The 17219-nt window shown below is 43.7% G+C and overlaps 18 non-coding genes across 18 annotated transcripts; all 18 read left to right on the top strand.

The window, feature by feature from the left end:
• Positions 1 to 1181: 1181 nt before the first annotated feature.
• Positions 1182 to 1253, top strand: trnad-guc (transfer RNA aspartic acid (anticodon GUC)). Its single transcript has one exon. It is a non-coding gene; the product is annotated as a tRNA-Asp (tRNA).
• Positions 1254 to 1469: 216 nt separating this feature from the next.
• Positions 1470 to 1551, top strand: trnas-aga (transfer RNA serine (anticodon AGA)). Its single transcript has one exon. It is a non-coding gene; the product is annotated as a tRNA-Ser (tRNA).
• A 1582-nt stretch (positions 1552 to 3133) lies between these two features.
• Positions 3134 to 3205, top strand: trnad-guc (transfer RNA aspartic acid (anticodon GUC)). The gene has a single exon. It is a non-coding gene; the product is annotated as a tRNA-Asp (tRNA).
• Positions 3206 to 3421: 216 nt separating this feature from the next.
• On the top strand, positions 3422 to 3503 carry trnas-aga (transfer RNA serine (anticodon AGA)). The gene has a single exon. It is a non-coding gene; the product is annotated as a tRNA-Ser (tRNA).
• A 1579-nt stretch (positions 3504 to 5082) lies between these two features.
• trnad-guc (transfer RNA aspartic acid (anticodon GUC)) lies at positions 5083 to 5154 on the top strand. The gene has a single exon. It is a non-coding gene; the product is annotated as a tRNA-Asp (tRNA).
• Positions 5155 to 5370: 216 nt separating this feature from the next.
• Positions 5371 to 5452, top strand: trnas-aga (transfer RNA serine (anticodon AGA)). Its single transcript has one exon. It is a non-coding gene; the product is annotated as a tRNA-Ser (tRNA).
• Positions 5453 to 7032: 1580 nt separating this feature from the next.
• On the top strand, positions 7033 to 7105 carry trnad-guc (transfer RNA aspartic acid (anticodon GUC)). The gene has a single exon. It is a non-coding gene; the product is annotated as a tRNA-Asp (tRNA).
• Positions 7106 to 7321: 216 nt separating this feature from the next.
• On the top strand, positions 7322 to 7403 carry trnas-aga (transfer RNA serine (anticodon AGA)). The gene has a single exon. It is a non-coding gene; the product is annotated as a tRNA-Ser (tRNA).
• A 1580-nt stretch (positions 7404 to 8983) lies between these two features.
• trnad-guc (transfer RNA aspartic acid (anticodon GUC)) lies at positions 8984 to 9055 on the top strand. Its single transcript has one exon. It is a non-coding gene; the product is annotated as a tRNA-Asp (tRNA).
• A 216-nt stretch (positions 9056 to 9271) lies between these two features.
• On the top strand, positions 9272 to 9353 carry trnas-aga (transfer RNA serine (anticodon AGA)). Its single transcript has one exon. It is a non-coding gene; the product is annotated as a tRNA-Ser (tRNA).
• A 1580-nt stretch (positions 9354 to 10933) lies between these two features.
• On the top strand, positions 10934 to 11005 carry trnad-guc (transfer RNA aspartic acid (anticodon GUC)). The gene has a single exon. It is a non-coding gene; the product is annotated as a tRNA-Asp (tRNA).
• Positions 11006 to 11221: 216 nt separating this feature from the next.
• On the top strand, positions 11222 to 11303 carry trnas-aga (transfer RNA serine (anticodon AGA)). The gene has a single exon. It is a non-coding gene; the product is annotated as a tRNA-Ser (tRNA).
• Positions 11304 to 12883: 1580 nt separating this feature from the next.
• trnad-guc (transfer RNA aspartic acid (anticodon GUC)) lies at positions 12884 to 12955 on the top strand. Its single transcript has one exon. It is a non-coding gene; the product is annotated as a tRNA-Asp (tRNA).
• Positions 12956 to 13171: 216 nt separating this feature from the next.
• Positions 13172 to 13253, top strand: trnas-aga (transfer RNA serine (anticodon AGA)). The gene has a single exon. It is a non-coding gene; the product is annotated as a tRNA-Ser (tRNA).
• A 1580-nt stretch (positions 13254 to 14833) lies between these two features.
• trnad-guc (transfer RNA aspartic acid (anticodon GUC)) lies at positions 14834 to 14905 on the top strand. The gene has a single exon. It is a non-coding gene; the product is annotated as a tRNA-Asp (tRNA).
• A 216-nt stretch (positions 14906 to 15121) lies between these two features.
• On the top strand, positions 15122 to 15203 carry trnas-aga (transfer RNA serine (anticodon AGA)). The gene has a single exon. It is a non-coding gene; the product is annotated as a tRNA-Ser (tRNA).
• A 1580-nt stretch (positions 15204 to 16783) lies between these two features.
• On the top strand, positions 16784 to 16855 carry trnad-guc (transfer RNA aspartic acid (anticodon GUC)). The gene has a single exon. It is a non-coding gene; the product is annotated as a tRNA-Asp (tRNA).
• A 216-nt stretch (positions 16856 to 17071) lies between these two features.
• trnas-aga (transfer RNA serine (anticodon AGA)) lies at positions 17072 to 17153 on the top strand. Its single transcript has one exon. It is a non-coding gene; the product is annotated as a tRNA-Ser (tRNA).
• The last annotated feature ends 66 nt before the right edge of the window (positions 17154 to 17219 follow it).

Genomic DNA, 17219 nt, shown 5'->3' with positions numbered 1-17219 from the left:
GCTTTGGTTCAGTGGCAGCATTCTCGACTGAATCAGGAGTTTGTGTGTTCAAGTCGCACTCCTTGGACTTGAGCATATCATCTTGGCTAACACTCAAGTGCAGCACTTGGGGAATTTTGCAATGTTGAAGCTGTTGACTTTCGGATGAAATGTTAAATTGAAGCTCCGTCTGCACCCTCGGGTGGATATGAAAGGTCCCAGAGCATTACTCGAAACAGAGTAGGAGAGTTGCCCCCGTGTCAATATTCCTCAAAATGTTCGTAAATGCTCACTAAAAGACTATGTGCATGTGTTTGTATGTGGGGTTGGTGTTGAAGCCCAGTTTGTCACAGAGACAGAATCCAAGCTCTCACAGGGCCAGGATAACCAAGTGGTTATGTCGTTGGCCTTAAACTTCAAAGGGTTTTCCACCGTGGGTTCTTCCCCACTCCTGGTTTCTATTTATTTTAACACAGATTTCCTCCCATTCTGATCAGTGATGTCCGATTTTCATCGGTTGAATCAACAATTTTCTGTAACTATGTGTCACTCTGAACCGATAATGAAATGAAATTGTGAAATGTATCTGTGTCGCTCGGTCTCTGCCTCTCTCTCTCTCTCCACAGAGCTGTGTATGTGTTTGTATGTCTGAGTCTTTGTCTCTCTCAGTCTGACTCACTCTGTCTGTCCCTGTTTCTCCGTTTGTCTCAGTCTCTCAATCTGTCTCTTTCTCACGGTGCCCACGTCTGTTCCAATGGGATTCTCTCAGATTCTTTTTCTGACTGGCTCTCTCTTTCCCATCATTTCGGTCTGTCCATTTCTTTGCCTGTCTCTGTTAGTCCCTGCCTCTAACCTGAGAAGTATTTCCATCATTTTCTGTTTTAGTCTCTATCTCTTTCTCTCTATCTGTCTCTCTCCTTGTCACTGACTTTATCATTGTCTTTCTCTCACTCTTTCCCTTTCTCTCTTAATAGATCAAACACACAAATCTCTGTCTCTGTATGTGTTTGAGTCTTTTTCTCACCCAATCTGCCTCTCCTTCTCAGTCTCACACTTTCTGTCTCTCGTTGTCTCTATCTCGGTGTCTGTCTCTCCCTGTTTGTCCGTTTGTATCTGTCTCTCAATGTGTCTGTCGACTTCTCATGGTGTCCAGTTCTGTTCACAGCTCGATTCCTGCTCCGACAGAGCAGCTATCCGTCAGTTCCTCGTTAGTATAGTGGTGAGTATCCCCGCCTGTCACGCGGGAGACCGGGGTTCAATTCCCCGACGGGGAGGCAGATGTTTCAAAATGTTGATTTTTACTTCTGTTTCTTGGTAGATAAATGTTAAAAATTTCAGAGCGAAATCGAACTGTGAAAATACAGGTAGAGGAGTTTGCCTCTTCCAGATTTTTAGCAAACGGAGACTTTTTCAGGATTCTTTGGCCGTCTGCTGCACAGAGATGGATGACTGAGTTTTTTCTGAGTAAGGTTTAAAAAGCCAGCGACACAGTAGTCGTGGCCGAGTGGTTAAGGCGATGGACTAGAAATCCATTGGGATTTTCCCGCGCAGGTTCGAATCCTGCCGACTACGATTCTCAGCATTTTTCATTCCATTTCACAATTTAACCAGTTCTCTACCAAACTGATCATGTGATAATTGGAATAACGTCCCACACCTTTCAACACTGACATTTGTTCTCATTTTTATTAATCTGCAATATTCACGATACATCCGTTTAAAAAATCGCAACAATCAGTCAAAGTTGCGACAGTGATTCAGCCTGTCTATCCCTCGAGATGGCGAAGGCATCTGTGCATGCCCGTTGGTGCGTGTAAATTTTTGGTTATGTGTGTCTCTGTGTCTGTCTATCTCTATTTTTGTCTCTGTGTATGTGCAACTGTGTGTGGAAATCATCACCATGAATTTGGTATGTCCTGGAACTTATAAAAAAGACGTGGGGAAAATAATACGGTTGTGAACTTTTGTATCGGCTTTGGTTCAGTGGCAGCATTCTCGACTGAATCAGGAGTTTGTGTGTTCAAGTCGCACTCCTTGGACTTGAGCATATCATCTTGGCTAACACTCAAGTGCAGCACTTGGGGAATTTTGCAATGTTGAAGCTGTTGACTTTCGGATGAAATGTTAAATTGAAGCTCCGTCTGCACCCTCGGGTGGATATGAAAGGTCCCAGAGCATTACTCGAAACAGAGTAGGAGAGTTGCCCCCGTGTCAATATTCCTCAAAATGTTCGTAAATGCTCACTAAAAGACTATGTGCATGTGTTTGTATGTGGGGTTGGTGTTGAAGCCCAGTTTGTCACAGAGACAGAATCCAAGCTCTCACAGGGCCAGGATAACCAAGTGGTTATGTCGTTGGCCTTAAACTTCAAAGGGTTTTCCACCGTGGGTTCTTCCCCACTCCTGGTTTCTATTTATTTTAACACAGATTTCCTCCCATTCTGATCAGTGATGTCCGATTTTCATCGGTTGAATCAACAATTTTCTGTAACTATGTGTCACTCTGAACCGATAATGAAATGAAATTGTGAAATGTATCTGTGTCGCTCGGTCTCTGCCTCTCTCTCTCTCTCCACAGAGCTGTGTATGTGTTTGTATGTCTGAGTCTTTGTCTCTCTCAGTCTGACTCACTCTGTCTGTCCCTGTTTTATCCTTTTGTCTCAGTCTCTCAATCTGTCTCTTTCTCACGGTGCCCACGTCTGTTCCAATGGGATTCTCTCAGATTCTTTGTCTGACTGGCTCTCTCTTTCCCATCATTTCGGTCTGTCCATTTCTTTGCCTGTCTCTGTTAGTCCCTGCCTCTAACCTGAGAAGTATTTCCATCATTTTCTGTTTTAGTTTCTATCTCTTTCTCTCTATCTGTCTCTCTCCTTGTCACTGTCTTTATCATTTTCTTTCTCTCACTCTTTCCCTTTCTCTCTTAATAGATCAAACACACAAATCTCTGTCTCTGTATGTGTTTGAGTCTTTTTCTCACCCAATCTGCCTCTCCTTCTGAGTCTCACACTTTCTGTCTCTCGTTGTCTCTATCTCGGTGTCTGTCTCTCCCTGTTTGTCGGTTTGTCTCTGTCTCTCAATGTGTCTGTCGACTTCTCATGGTGTCCAGTTCTGTTCACAGCTCGATTCCTGCTCCGACAGAGCAGCTATCCGTCAGTTCTTCGTTAGTATAGTGGTGAGTATCCCCGCCTGTCAAGCGGGAGACCGGGGTTCAATTCCCCGACGGGGAGGCAGATGTTTCAAAATGTTGATTTTTACTTCTGTTTCTTGGTAGATACATATTAAAAATTCCAGAGCGAAATCGAACTGTGAAAATACAGGTAGAGGAGTTTGCCTCTTCCAGATTTTTAGCAAATGGAGACTTTTTCAGGATTCTTTGGCCGTCTGCTGCACAGAGATGGATGACTGAGTTTTTTCTGAGCAACGTTTAAAAAGCCAGCGACACAGTAGTCGTGGCCGAGTGGTTAAGGCGATGGACTAGAAATCCATTGGGATTTTCCCGCGCAGGTTCGAATCCTGCCGACTACGATTCTCAGCATTTTTCATTCCATTTCACAATTTAACCAGTTCTCTACCAAACTGATCATGTGATAATTGGAATAACGTCCCACACCTTTCAACACTGACATTTGTTCCATTTTTATTAATCTGCAATATTCACGATACATCCGTTTAAAAAATCGCAACAATCAGTCAAAGTTGCGACAGTGATTCAGCCTGTCTATCCCTCGAGATGGCGAAGGCATCTGTGCATGCCCGTTGGTGCGTGTAAATTTTTGGTTATGTGTGTCTCTGTGTCTGTCTATCTCTATTTTTGTCTCTGTGTATGTGCAACTGTGTGTGGAAATCATCATACGAATTTGGTATGTCCTGGAACTTATAAAAAAGACTTGGGGAAAATAATACGGTTGTGAACTTTTGTATCGGCTTTGGTTCAGTGGCAGCATTCTCGACTGAATCAGGAGTTTGTGTGTTCAAGTCGCACTCCTTGGACTTGAGCATATCATCTTGGCTAACACTCAAGTGCAGCACTTGGGGAATTTTGCAATGTTGAAGCTGTTGACTTTCGGATGAAATGTTAAATTGAAGCTCCGTCTGCACCCTCGGGTGGATATGAAAGGTCCCAGAGCATTACTCGAAACAGAGTAGGAGAGTTGCCCTCGTGTCAATATTCCTCAAAATGTTCGTAAATGCTCACTAAAAGACTATGTGCATGTGTTTGTATGTGGGGTTGGGGTTGAAGCCCAGTTTGTCACAGAGACAGAATCCAAGCTCTTACAGGGCCAGGATAACCGAGTGGTTATGTCGTTGGCCTTAAACTTCAAAGGGTTTTCCACCGTGGGATCTTCCCCACTCCTGGTTTCTATTTATTTTAACACAGATTTCCTCCCATTCTGATCAGTGATGTCCGATTTTCATCGGTTGAATCAACAATTTTCTGTAACTATGTGTCACTCTGAACCGATAATGAAATGAAATTGTGAAATGTATCTGTGTCGCTCGGTCTCTGCCTCTCTCTCTCTCTCCACAGAGCTGTGTATGTGTTTGTATGTCTGAGTCTTTGTCTCTCTCAGTCTGACTCACTCTGTCTGTCCCTGTTTCTCCGTTTGTCTCAGTCTCTCAATCTGTCTCTTTCTCACGGTGACCACGTCTGTTCCAATGGGATTCTCTCAGATTCTTTGTCTGACTGGCGCTCTCTTTCCCATCATTTCGGTCTGTCCATTTCTTTGCCTGTCTCTGTTAGTCCCTGCCTCTAACCTGAGAAGTATTTCCATCATTTTCTGTTTTAGTTTCTATCTCTTTCTCTCTATCTGTCTCTCTCCTTGTCACTGTCTTTATCATTGTCTTTCTCTCACTATTTCCCTTTCTCTCTTAATAGATCAAACACACAAATCTCTGTCTCTGTATGTGTTTGAGTCTTTTTCTCACCCAATCTGCCTCTCCTTCTCAGTCTCACTATTTCTGTCTCTCGTTGTCTCTATCTGGGTGTCTGTCTCTCCCTGTTTGTCGGTTTGTCTCTGTCTCTCAATGTGTCTGTCGACTTCTCATGGTGTCCAGTTCTGTTCACAGCTCGATTCCTGCTCCGACAGAGCAGCTATCCGTCAGTTCCTCGTTAGTATAGTGGTGAATATCCCCGCCTGTCACGCGGGAGACCGGGGTTCAATTCCCCGACGGGGAGGCAGATGTTTCAAAATGTTGATTTTTACTTCTGTTTCTTGGTAGATAAATGTTAAAAATTTCAGAGCGAAATCGAACTGTGAAAATACAGGTAGAGGAGTTTGCCTCTTCCAGATTTTTAGCAAACGGAGACTTTTTCAGGATTCTTTGGCCGTCTGCTGCACAGAGATGGATGACTGAGTTTTTTCTGAGTAAGGTTTAAAAAGCCAGCGACACAGTAGTCGTGGCCGAGTGGTTAAGGCGATGGACTAGAAATCCATTGGGATTTTCCCGCGCAGGTTCGAATCCTGCCGACTACGATTCTCAGCATTTTTCATTCCATTTCACAATTTAACCAGTTCTCTACCAAACTGATCATGTGATAATTGGAATAACGTCCCACACCTTTCAACACTGACATTTGTTCTCATTTTTATTAATCTGCAATATTCACGATACATCCGTTTAAAAAATCGCAACAATCAGTCAAAGTTGCGACAGTGATTCAGCCTGTCTATCCCTCGAGATGGCGAAGGCATCTGTGCATGCCCGTTGGTGCGTGTAAATTTTTGGTTATGTGTGTCTCTGTGTCTGTCTATCTCTATTTTTGTCTCTGTGTATGTGCAACTGTGTGTGGAAATCATCATACGAATTTGGTATGTCCTGGAACTTATAAAAAAGACTTGGGGAAAATAATACGGTTGTGAACTTTTGTATCGGCTTTGGTTCAGTGGCAGCATTCTCGACTGAATCAGGAGTTTGTGTGTTCAAGTCGCACTCCTTGGACTTGAGCATATCATCTTGGCTAACACTCAAGTGCAGCACTTGGGGAATTTTGCAATGTTGAAGCTGTTGACTTTCGGATGAAATGTTAAATTGAAGCTCCGTCTGCACCCTCGGGTGGATATGAAAGGTCCCAGAGCATTACTCGAAACAGATTAGGAGAGTTGCCCCCGTGTCAATATTCCTCAAAATGTTCGTAAATGCTCACTAAAAGACTATGTGCATGTGTTTGTATGTGGGGTTGGGGTTGAAGCCCAGTTTGTCACAGAGACAGAATCCAAGCTCTTACAGGGCCAGGATAACCGAGTGGTTATGTCGTTGGCCTTAAACTTCAAAGGGTTTTCCACCGTGGGATCTTCCCCACTCCTGGTTTCTATTTATTTTAACACAGATTTCCTCCCATTCTGATCAGTGATGTCCGATTTTCATCGGTTGAATCAACAATTTTCTGTAACTATGTGTCACTCTGAACCGATAATGAAATGAAATTGTGAAATGTATCTGTGTCGCTCGGTCTCTGCCTCTCTCTCTCTCTCCACAGAGCTGTGTATGTGTTTGTATGTCTGAGTCTTTGTCTCTCTCAGTCTGACTCACTCTGTCTGTCCCTGTTTCTCCGTTTGTCTCAGTCTCTCAATCTGTCTCTTTCTCACGGTGACCACGTCTGTTCCAATGGGATTCTCTCAGATTCTTTGTCTGACTGGCGCTCTCTTTCCCATCATTTCGGTCTGTCCATTTCTTTGCCTGTCTCTGTTAGTCCCTGCCTCTAACCTGAGAAGTATTTCCATCATTTTCTGTTTTAGTTTCTATCTCTTTCTCTCTATCTGTCTCTCTCCTTGTCACTGTCTTTATCATTGTCTTTCTCTCACTCTTTCCCTTTCTCTCTTAATAGATCAAACACACAAATCTCTGTCTCTGTATGTGTTTGAGTCTTTTTCTCACCCAATCTGCCTCTCCTTCTCAGTCTCGCACTTTCTGTCTCTCGTTGTCTCTATCTCGGTGTCTGTCTCTCCCTGTTTGTCGGTTTGTCTCTGTCTCTCAATGTGTCTGTCGACTTCTCATGGTGTCCAGTTCTGTTCACAGCTCGATTCCTGCTCCGACAGAGCAGCTATCCGTCAGTTCCTCGTTAGTATAGTGGTGAGTATCCCCGCCTGTCACGCGGGAGACCGGGGTTCAATCCTCCCGACGGGGAGGCAGATGTTTCAAAATGTTGATTTTTACTTCTGTTTCTTGGTAGATAAATGTTAAAAATTCCAGAGCGAAATCGAACTGTGAAAATACAGGTAGAGGAGATTGCCTCTTCCAGATTTTTAGCAAACGGAGACTTTTTCAGGATTCTTTGGCCGTCTGCTGCACAGAGATGGATGACTGAGTTTTTTCTGAGTAAGGTTTAAAAAGCCAGCGACACAGTAGTCGTGGCCGAGTGGTTAAGGCGATGGACTAGAAATCCATTGGGATTTTCCCGCGCAGGTTCGAATCCTGCCGACTACGATTCTCAGCATTTTTCATTCCATTTCACAATTTAACCAGTTCTCTACCAAACTGATCATGTGATAATTGGAATAACGTCCCACACCTTTCAACACTGACATTTGTTCTCATTTTTATTAATCTGCAATATTTACGATACATCCGTTTAAAAAATCGCAACAATCAGTCAAAGTTGCGACAGTGATTCAGCCTGTCTATCCCTCGAGATGGCGAAGGCATCTGTGCATGCCCGTTGGTGCGTGTAAATTTTTGGTTATGTGTGTCTCTGTGTCTGTCTATCTCTATTTTTGTCTCTGTGTATGTGCAACTGTGTGTGGAAATCATCATACGAATTTGGTATGTCCTGGAACTTATAAAAAAGACTTGGGGAAAATAATACGGTTGTGAACTTTTGTATCGGCTTTGGTTCAGTGGCAGCATTCTCGACTGAATCAGGAGTTTGTGTGTTCAAGTCGCACTCCTTGGACTTGAGCATATCATCTTGGCTAACACTCAAGTGCAGCACTTGGGGAATTTTTCAATGTTGAAGCTGTTGACTTTCGGATGAAATGTTAAATTGAAGCTCCGTCTGCACCCTCGGGTGGATATGAAAGGTCCCAGAGCATTACTCGAAACAGAGTAGGAGAGTTGCCCCCGTGTCAATATTCTTCAAAATGTTCGTAAATGCTCACTAAAAGACTATGTGCATGTGTTTGTATGTGGGGTTGGGGTTGAAGCCCAGTTTGTCACAGAGACAGAATCCAAGCTCTTACAGGGCCAGGATAACCGAGTGGTTATGTCGTTGGCCTTAAACTTCAAAGGGTTTTCCACCGTGGGATCTTCCCCACTCCTGGTTTCTATTTATTTTAACACAGATTTCCTCCCATTCTGATCAGTGATGTCCGATTTTCATCGGTTGAATCAACAATTTTCTGTAACTATGTGTCACTCTGAACCGATAATGAAATTAAATTGTGAAATGTATCTGTGTCGCTCGGTCTCTGCCTCTCTCTCTCTCTCCACAGAGCTGTGTATGTGTTTGTATGTCTGAGTCTTTGTCTCTCTCAGTCTGACTCACTCTGTCTGTCCCTGTTTCTCCGTTTGTCTCAGTCTCTCAATCTGTCTCTTTCTCACGGTGACCACGTCTGTTCCAATGGGATTCTCTCAGATTCTTTGTCTGACTGGCTCTCTCTTTCCCATCATTTCGGTCTGTCCATTTCTTTGCCTGTCTCTGTTCGTCCCTGCCTCTAACCTGAGAATCATTTCCATCATTTTCTGTTTTAGTCTCTATCTCTTTCTCTCTATCTGTCTCTCTCCTTGTCACTGTCTTTATCATTGTCATTCTCTCACTCTTTCCCTTTCTCTCTTAATAGATCAAACACACAAATCTCTGTCTCTGTATGTGTTTGAGTCTTTTTCTCACCCAATCTGCCTCTCCTTCTCAGTCTCACTATTTCTGTCTCTCGTTGTCTCTATCTGGGTGTCTGTCTCTCCCTGTTTGTCGGTTTGTCTCTGTCTCTCAATGTGTCTGTCGACTTCTCATGGTGTCCAGTTCTGTTCACAGCTCGATTCCTGCTCCGACAGAGCAGCTATCCGTCAGTTCCTCGTTAGTATAGTGGTGAGTATCCCCGCCTGTCACGCGGGAGACCGGGGTTCAATTCCCCGACGGGGAGGCAGATGTTTCAAAATGTTGATTTTTACTTCTGTTTCTTGGTAGATAAATGTTAAAAATTTCAGAGCGAAATCGAACTGTGAAAATACAGGTAGAGGAGTTTGCCTCTTCCAGATTTTTAGCAAACGGAGACTTTTTCAGGATTCTTTGGCCGTCTGCTGCACAGAGATGGATGACTGAGTTTTTTCTGAGTAAGGTTTAAAAAGCCAGCGACACAGTAGTCGTGGCCGAGTGGTTAAGGCGATGGACTAGAAATCCATTGGGATTTTCCCGCGCAGGTTCGAATCCTGCCGACTACGATTCTCAGGATTTTTCATTCCATTTCACAATTTAACCAGTTCTCTACCAAACTGATCATGTGATAATTGGAATAACGTCCCACACCTTTCAACACTGACATTTGTTCTCATTTTTATTAATCTGCAATATTCACGATACATCCGTTTAAAAAATCGCAACAATCAGTCAAAGTTGCGACAGTGATTCAGCCTGTCTATCCCTCGAGATGGCGAAGGCATCTGTGCATGCCCGTTGGTGCGTGTAAATTTTTGGTTATGTGTGTCTCTGTGTCTGTCTATCTCTATTTTTGTCTCTGTGTATGTGCAACTGTGTGTGGAAATCATCATACGAATTTGGTATGTCCTGGAACTTATAAAAAAGACTTGGGGAAAATAATACGGTTGTGAACTTTTGTATCGGCTTTGGTTCAGTGGCAGCATTCTCGACTGAATCAGGAGTTTGTGTGTTCAAGTCGCACTCCTTGGACTTGAGCATATCATCTTGGCTAACACTCAAGTGCAGCACTTGGGGAATTTTGCAATATTGAAGCTGTTGACTTTCGGATGAAATGTTAAATTGAAGCTCCGTCTGCACCCTCGGGTGGATATGAAAGGTCCCAGAGCATTACTCGAAACAGAGTAGGAGAGTTGCCCCCGTGTCAATATTCCTCAAAATGTTCGTAAATGCTCACTAAAAGACTATGTGCATGTGTTTGTATGTGGGGTTGTGGTTGAAGCCCAGTTTGTCACAGAGACAGAATCCAAGCTCTTACAGGGCCAGGATAACCGAGTGGTTATGTCGTTGGCCTTAAACTTCAAAGGGTTTTCCACCGTGGGATCTTCCCCACTCCTGGTTTCTATTTATTTTAACACAGATTTCCTCCCATTCTGATCAGTGATGTCCGATTTTCATCGGTTGAATCAACAATTTTCTGTAACTATGTGTCACTCTGAACCGATAATGAGATGAAATTGTGAAATGTATCTGTGTCGCTCGGTCTCTGCCTCTCTCTCTCTCTCCACAGAGCTGTGTATGTGTTTGTATGTCTGAGTCTTTGTCTCTCTCAGTCTGACTCACTCTGTCTGTCCCTGTTTCTCCGTTTGTCTCAGTCTCTCAATCTGTCTCTTTCTCACGGTGACCACGCCTGTTCCAATGGGATTCTCTCAGATTCTTTGTCTGACTGGCTCTCTCTTTCCCATCATTTCGGTCTGTCCATTTCTTTGCCTGTCTTTGTTCGTCCCTGCCTCTAACCTGAGAATCATTTCCATCATTTTCTGTTTTAGTCTCTATCTCTTTCTCTCTATCTGTCTCTCTCCTTGTCACTGTCTTTATCATTGTCATTCTCTCACTCTTTCCCTTTCTCTCTTAATAGATCAAACACACAAATCTCTGTCTCTGTATGTGTTTGAGTCTTTTTCTCACCCAATCTGCCTCTCCTTCTCAGTCTCACTATTTCTGTCTCTCGTTGTCTCTATCTGGGTGTCTGTCTCTCCCTGTTTGTCGGTTTGTCTCTGTCTCTCAATGTGTCTGTCGACTTCTCATGGTGTCCAGTTCTGTTCACAGCTCGATTCCTGCTCCGACAGAGCAGCTATCCGTCAGTTCCTCGTTAGTATAGTGGTGAGTATCCCCGCCTGTCACGCGGGAGACCGGGGTTCAATTCCCCGACGGGGAGGCAGATGTTTCAAAATGTTGATTTTTACTTCTGTTTCTTGGCAGATAAATGTTAAAAATTCCAGAGCGAAATCGAACTGTGAAAATACAGGTAGAGGAGTTTGCCTCTTCCAGATTTTTAGCAAACGGAGACTTTTTCAGGATTCTTTGGCCGTCTGCTGCACAGAGATGGATGACTGAGTTTTTTCTGAGTAACTTTTAAAAAGCCAGCGACACAGTAGTCGTGGCCGAGTGGTTAAGGCGATGGACTAGAAATCCATTGGGATTTTCCCGCGCAGGTTCGAATCCTGCCGACTACGATTCTCAGCATTTTTCATTCCATTTCACAATTTAACCAGTTCTCTACCAAACTGATCATGTGATAATTGGAATAACGTCCCACACCTTTCAACACTGACATTTGTTCTCATTTTTATTAATCTGCAATATTCACGATACATCCGTTTAAAAAATCGCAACAATCAGTCAAAGTTGCGACAGTGATTCAGCCTGTCTATCCCTCGAGATGGCGAAGGCATCTGTGCATGCCCGTTGGTGCGTGTAAATTTTTGGTTATGTGTGTCTCTGTGTCTGTCTATCTCTATTTTTGTCTCTGTGTATGTGCAACTGTGTGTGGAAATCATCATACGAATTTGGTATGTCCTGGAACTTATAAAAAAGACTTGGGGAAAATAATACGGTTGTGAACTTTTGTATCGGCTTTGGTTCAGTGGCAGCATTCTCGACTGAATCAGGAGTTTGTGTGTTCAAGTCGCACTCCTTGGACTTGAGCATATCATCTTGGCTAACACTCAAGTGCAGCACTTGGGGAATTTTGCAATGTTGAAGCTGTTGACATTCGGATGAAATGTTAAATTGAAGCTCCGTCTGCACCCTCGGGTGGATATGAAAGGTCCCAGAGCATTACTCGAAACAGAGTAGGAGAGTTGCCCCCGTGTCAATATTCCTCAAAATGTTCGTAAATGCTCACTAAAAGACTATGTGCATGTGTTTGTATGTGGGGTTGTGGTTGAAGCCCAGTTTGTCACAGAGACAGAATCCAAGCTCTTACAGGGCCAGGATAACCGAGTGGTTATGTCGTTGGCCTTAAACTTCAAAGGGTTTTCCACCGTGGGATCTTCCCCACTCCTGGTTTCTATTTATTTTAACACAGATTTCCTCCCATTCTGATCAGTGATGTCCGATTTTCATCGGTTGAATCAACAATTTTCTGTAACTATGTGTCACTCTGAACCGATAATGAAATGAAATTGTGAAATGTATCTGTGTCGCTCGGTCTCTGCCTCTCTCTCTCTCTCCACAGAGCTGTGTATGTGTTTGTATGTCTGAGTCTTTGTCTCTCTCAGTCTGACTCACTCTGTCTGTCCCTGTTTCTCCGTTTGTCTCAGTCTCTCAATCTGTCTCTTTCTCACGGTGACCACGTCTGTTCCAATGGGATTCTCTCAGATTCTTTGTCTGACTGGCTCTCTCTTTCCCATCATTTCGGTCTGTCCATTTCTTTGCCTGTCTCTGTTCGTCCCTGCCTCTAACCTGAGAATCATTTCCATCATTTTCTGTTTTAGTCTCTATCTCTTTCTCTCTATCTGTCTCTCTCCTTGTCACTGTCTTTATCATTGTCATTCTCTCACTCTTTCCCTTTCTCTCTTAATAGATCAAACACACAAATCTCTGTCTCTGTATGTGTTTGAGTCTTTTTCTCACCCAATCTGCCTCTCCTTCTCAGTCTCACTATTTCTGTCTCTCGTTGTCTCTATCTCGGTGTCTGTCTCTCCCTGTTTGTCGGTTTGTCTCTGTCTCTCAATGTGTCTGTCGACTTCTCATGGTGTCCAGTTCTGTTCACAGCTCGATTCCTGCTCCGACAGAGCAGCTATCCGTCAGTTCCTCGTTAGTATAGTGGTGAGTATCCCCGCCTGTCACGCGGGAGACCGGGGTTCAATTCCCCGACGGGGAGGCAGATGTTTCAAAATGTTGATTTTTACTTCTGTTTCTTGGTAGATAAATGTTAAAAATTCCAGAGCGAAATCGAACTGTGAAAATACAGGTAGAGGAGTTTGCCTCTTCCAGATTTTTAGCAAACGGAGACTTTTTCAGGATTCTTTGGCCGTCTGCTGCACAGAGATGGATGACTGAGTTTTTTCTGAGTAACGTTTAAAAAGCCAGCGACACAGTAGTCGTGGCCGAGTGGTTAAGGCGATGGACTAGAAATCCATTGGGATTTTCCCGCGCAGGTTCGAATCCTGCCGACTACGATTCTCAGCATTTTTCATTCCATTTCACAATTTAACCAGTTCTCTACCAAACTGATCATGTGATAATTGGAATAACGTCCCACACCTTTCAACACTGACATTTGTTCTCATTTTTATTAATCTGCAATATTCACGATACATCCGTTTAAAAAATCGCAACAATCAGTCAAAGTTGCGACAGTGATTCAGCCTGTCTATCCCTCGAGATGGCGAAGGCATCTGTGCATGCCCGTTGGTGCGTGTAAATTTTTGGTTATGTGTGTCTCTGTGTCTGTCTATCTCTATTTTTGTCTCTGTGTATGTGCAACTGTGTGTGGAAATCATCATACGAATTTGGTATGTCCTGGAACTTATAAAAAAGACTTGGGGAAAATAATACGGTTGTGAACTTTTGTATCGGCTTTGGTTCAGTGGCAGCATTCTCGACTGAATCAGGAGTTTGTGTGTTCAAGTCGCACTCCTTGGACTTGAGCATATCATCTTGGCTAACACTCAAGTGCAGCACTTGGGGAATTTTGCAATGTTGAAGCTGTTGACATTCGGATGAAATGTTAAATTGAAGCTCCGTCTGCACCCTCGGGTGGATATGAAAGGTCCCAGAGCATTACTCGAAACAGAGTAGGAGAGTTGCCCCCGTGTCAATATTCCTCAAAATGTTCGTAAATGCTCACTAAAAGACTATGTGCATGTGTTTGTATGTGGGGTTGTGGTTGAAGCCCAGTTTGTCACAGAGACAGAATCCAAGCTCTTACAGGGCCAGGATAACCGAGTGGTTATGTCGTTGGCCTTAAACTTCAAAGGGTTTTCCACCGTGGGATCTTCCCCACTCCTGGTTTCTATTTATTTTAACACAGATTTCCTCCCATTCTGATCAGTGATGTCCGATTTTCATCGGTTGAATCAACAATTTTCTGTAACTATGTGTCACTCTGAACCGATAATGAAATGAAATTGTGAAATGTATCTGTGTCGCTCGGTCTCTGCCTCTCTCTCTCTCTCCACAGAGCTGTGTATGTGTTTGTATGTCTGAGTCTTTGTCTCTCTCAGTCTGACTCACTCTGTCTGTCCCTGTTTCTCCGTTTGTCTCAGTCTCTCAATCTGTCTCTTTCTCACGGTGACCACGTCTGTTCCAATGGGATTCTCTCAGATTCTTTGTCTGACTGGCTCTCTCTTTCCCATCATTTCGGTCTGTCCATTTCTTTGCCTGTCTCTGTTCGTCCCTGCCTCTAACCTGAGAATCATTTCCATCATTTTCTGTTTTAGTCTCTATCTCTTTCTCTCTATCTGTCTCTCTCCTTGTCACTGTCTTTATCATTGTCATTCTCTCACTCTTTCCCTTTCTCTCTTAATAGATCAAACACACAAATCTCTGTCTCTGTATGTGTTTGAGTCTTTTTCTCACCCAATCTGCCTCTCCTTCTCAGTCTCACTATTTCTGTCTCTCGTTGTCTCTATCTCGGTGTCTGTCTCTCCCTGTTTGTCGGTTTGTCTCTGTCTCTCAATGTGTCTGTCGACTTCTCATGGTGTCCAGTTCTGTTCACAGCTCGATTCCTGCTCCGACAGAGCAGCTATCCGTCAGTTCCTCGTTAGTATAGTGGTGAGTATCCCCGCCTGTCACGCGGGAGACCGGGGTTCAATTCCCCCACGGGGAGGCAGATGTTTCAAAATGTTGATTTTTACTTCTGTTTCTTGGTAGATAAATGTTAAAAATTCCAGAGCGAAATCGAACTGTGAAAATACAGGTAGAGGAGTTTGCCTCTTCCAGATTTTTAGCAAACGGAGACTTTTTCAGGATTCTTTGGCCGTCTGCTGCACAGAGATGGATGACTGAGTTTTTTCTGAGTAACGTTTAAAAAGCCAGCGACACAGTAGTCGTGGCCGAGTGGTTAAGGCGATGGACTAGAAATCCATTGGGATTTTCCCGCGCAGGTTCGAATCCTGCCGACTACGATTCTCAGCATTTTTCATTCCATTTCACAATTTAACCAGTTCTCTACCAAACTGATCATGTGATAATTGGAATAACGTCCCACACCTTTCAACACTGACATTTGTTCTCATTTTTATTAATCTGCAATATTCACGATACATCCGTTTAAAAAATCGCAACAATCAGTCAAAGTTGCGACAGTGATTCAGCCTGTCTATCCCTCGAGATGGCGAAGGCATCTGTGCATGCCCGTTGGTGCGTGTAAATTTTTGGTTATGTGTGTCTCTGTGTCTGTCTATCTCTATTTTTGTCTCTGTGTATGTGCAACTGTGTGTGGAAATCATCATACGAATTTGGTATGTCCTGGAACTTATAAAAAAGACTTGGGGAAAATAATACGGTTGTGAACTTTTGTATCGGCTTTGGTTCAGTGGCAGCATTCTCGACTGAATCAGGAGTTTGTGTGTTCAAGTCGCACTCCTTGGACTAGAGCATATCATCTTGGCTAACACTCAAGTGCAGCACTTGGGGAATTTTGCAATGTTGAAGCTGTTGACTTTCGGATGAAATGTTAAATTGAAGCTCCGTCTGCACCCTCGGGTGGATATGAAAGGTCCCAGAGCATTACTCGAAACAGAGTAGGAGAGTTGCCCCCGTGTCAATATTCCTCAAAATGTTCGTAAATGCTCACTAAAAGACTATGTGCATGTGTTTGTATGTGGGGTTGTGGTTGAAGCCCAGTTTGTCACAGAGACAGAATCCAAGCTCTTACAGGGCCAGGATAACCGAGTGGTTATGTCGTTGGCCTTAAACTTCAAAGGGTTTTCCACCGTGGGATCTTCCCCACTCCTGGTTTCTATTTATTTTAACACAGATTTCCTCCCATTCTGATCAGTGATGTCCGATTTTCATCGGTTGAATCAACAATTTTCTGTAACTATGTGTCACTCTGAACCGATAATGAAATGAAATTGTGAAATGTATCTGTGTCGCTCGGTCTCTGCCTCTCTCTCTCTCTCCACAGAGCTGTGTATGTGTTTGTATGTCTGAGTCTTTGTCTCTCTCAGTCTGACTCACTCTGTCTGTCCCTGTTTCTCCGTTTGTCTCAGTCTCTCAATCTGTCTCTTTCTCACGGTGACCACGTCTGTTCCAATGGGATTCTCTCAGATTCTTTGTCTGACTGGCTCTCTCTTTCCCATCATTTCGGTCTGTCCATTTCTTTGCCTGTCTCTGTTCGTCCCTGCCTCTAACCTGAGAATCATTTCCATCATTTTCTGTTTTAGTCTCTATCTCTTTCTCTCTATCTGTCTCTCTCCTTGTCACTGTCTTTATCATTGTCATTCTCTCACTCTTTCCCTTTCTCTCTTAATAGATCAAACACACAAATCTCTGTCTCTGTATGTGTTTGAGTCTTTTTCTCACCCAATCTGCCTCTCCTTCTCAGTCTCACTATTTCTGTCTCTCGTTGTCTCTATCTCGGTGTCTGTCTCTCCCTGTTTGTCGGTTTGTCTCTGTCTCTCAATGTGTCTGTCGACTTCTCATGGTGTCCAGTTCTGTTCACAGCTCGATTCCTGCTCCGACAGAGCAGCTATCCGTCAGTTCCTCGTTAGTATAGTGGTGAGTATCCCCGCCTGTCACGCGGGAGACCGGGGTTCAATTCCCCGACGGGGAGGCAGATGTTTCAAAATGTTGATTTTTACTTCTGTTTCTTGGTAGATAAATGTTAAAAATTCCAGAGCGAAATCGAACTGTGAAAATACAGGTAGAGGAGTTTGCCTCTTCCAGATTTTTAGCAAACGGAGACTTTTTCAGGATTCTTTGGCCGTCTGCTGCACAGAGATGGATGACTGAGTTTTTTCTGAGTAACGTTTAAAAAGCCAGCGACACAGTAGTCGTGGCCGAGTGGTTAAGGCGATGGACTAGAAATCCATTGGGATTTTCCCGCGCAGGTTCGAATCCTGCCGACTACGATTCTCAGCATTTTTCATTCCATTTCACAATTTAACCAGTTCTCTACCAAACTGATCATGTGATAA

The sequence above is a fragment of the Pristiophorus japonicus genome, chromosome 23 (genome assembly GCF_044704955.1).
Source record: "Pristiophorus japonicus isolate sPriJap1 chromosome 23, sPriJap1.hap1, whole genome shotgun sequence".
NCBI lineage: Eukaryota > Metazoa > Chordata > Chondrichthyes > Pristiophoridae > Pristiophorus > Pristiophorus japonicus.
This window is presented reverse-complemented; position numbering and strand designations above follow the sequence as displayed.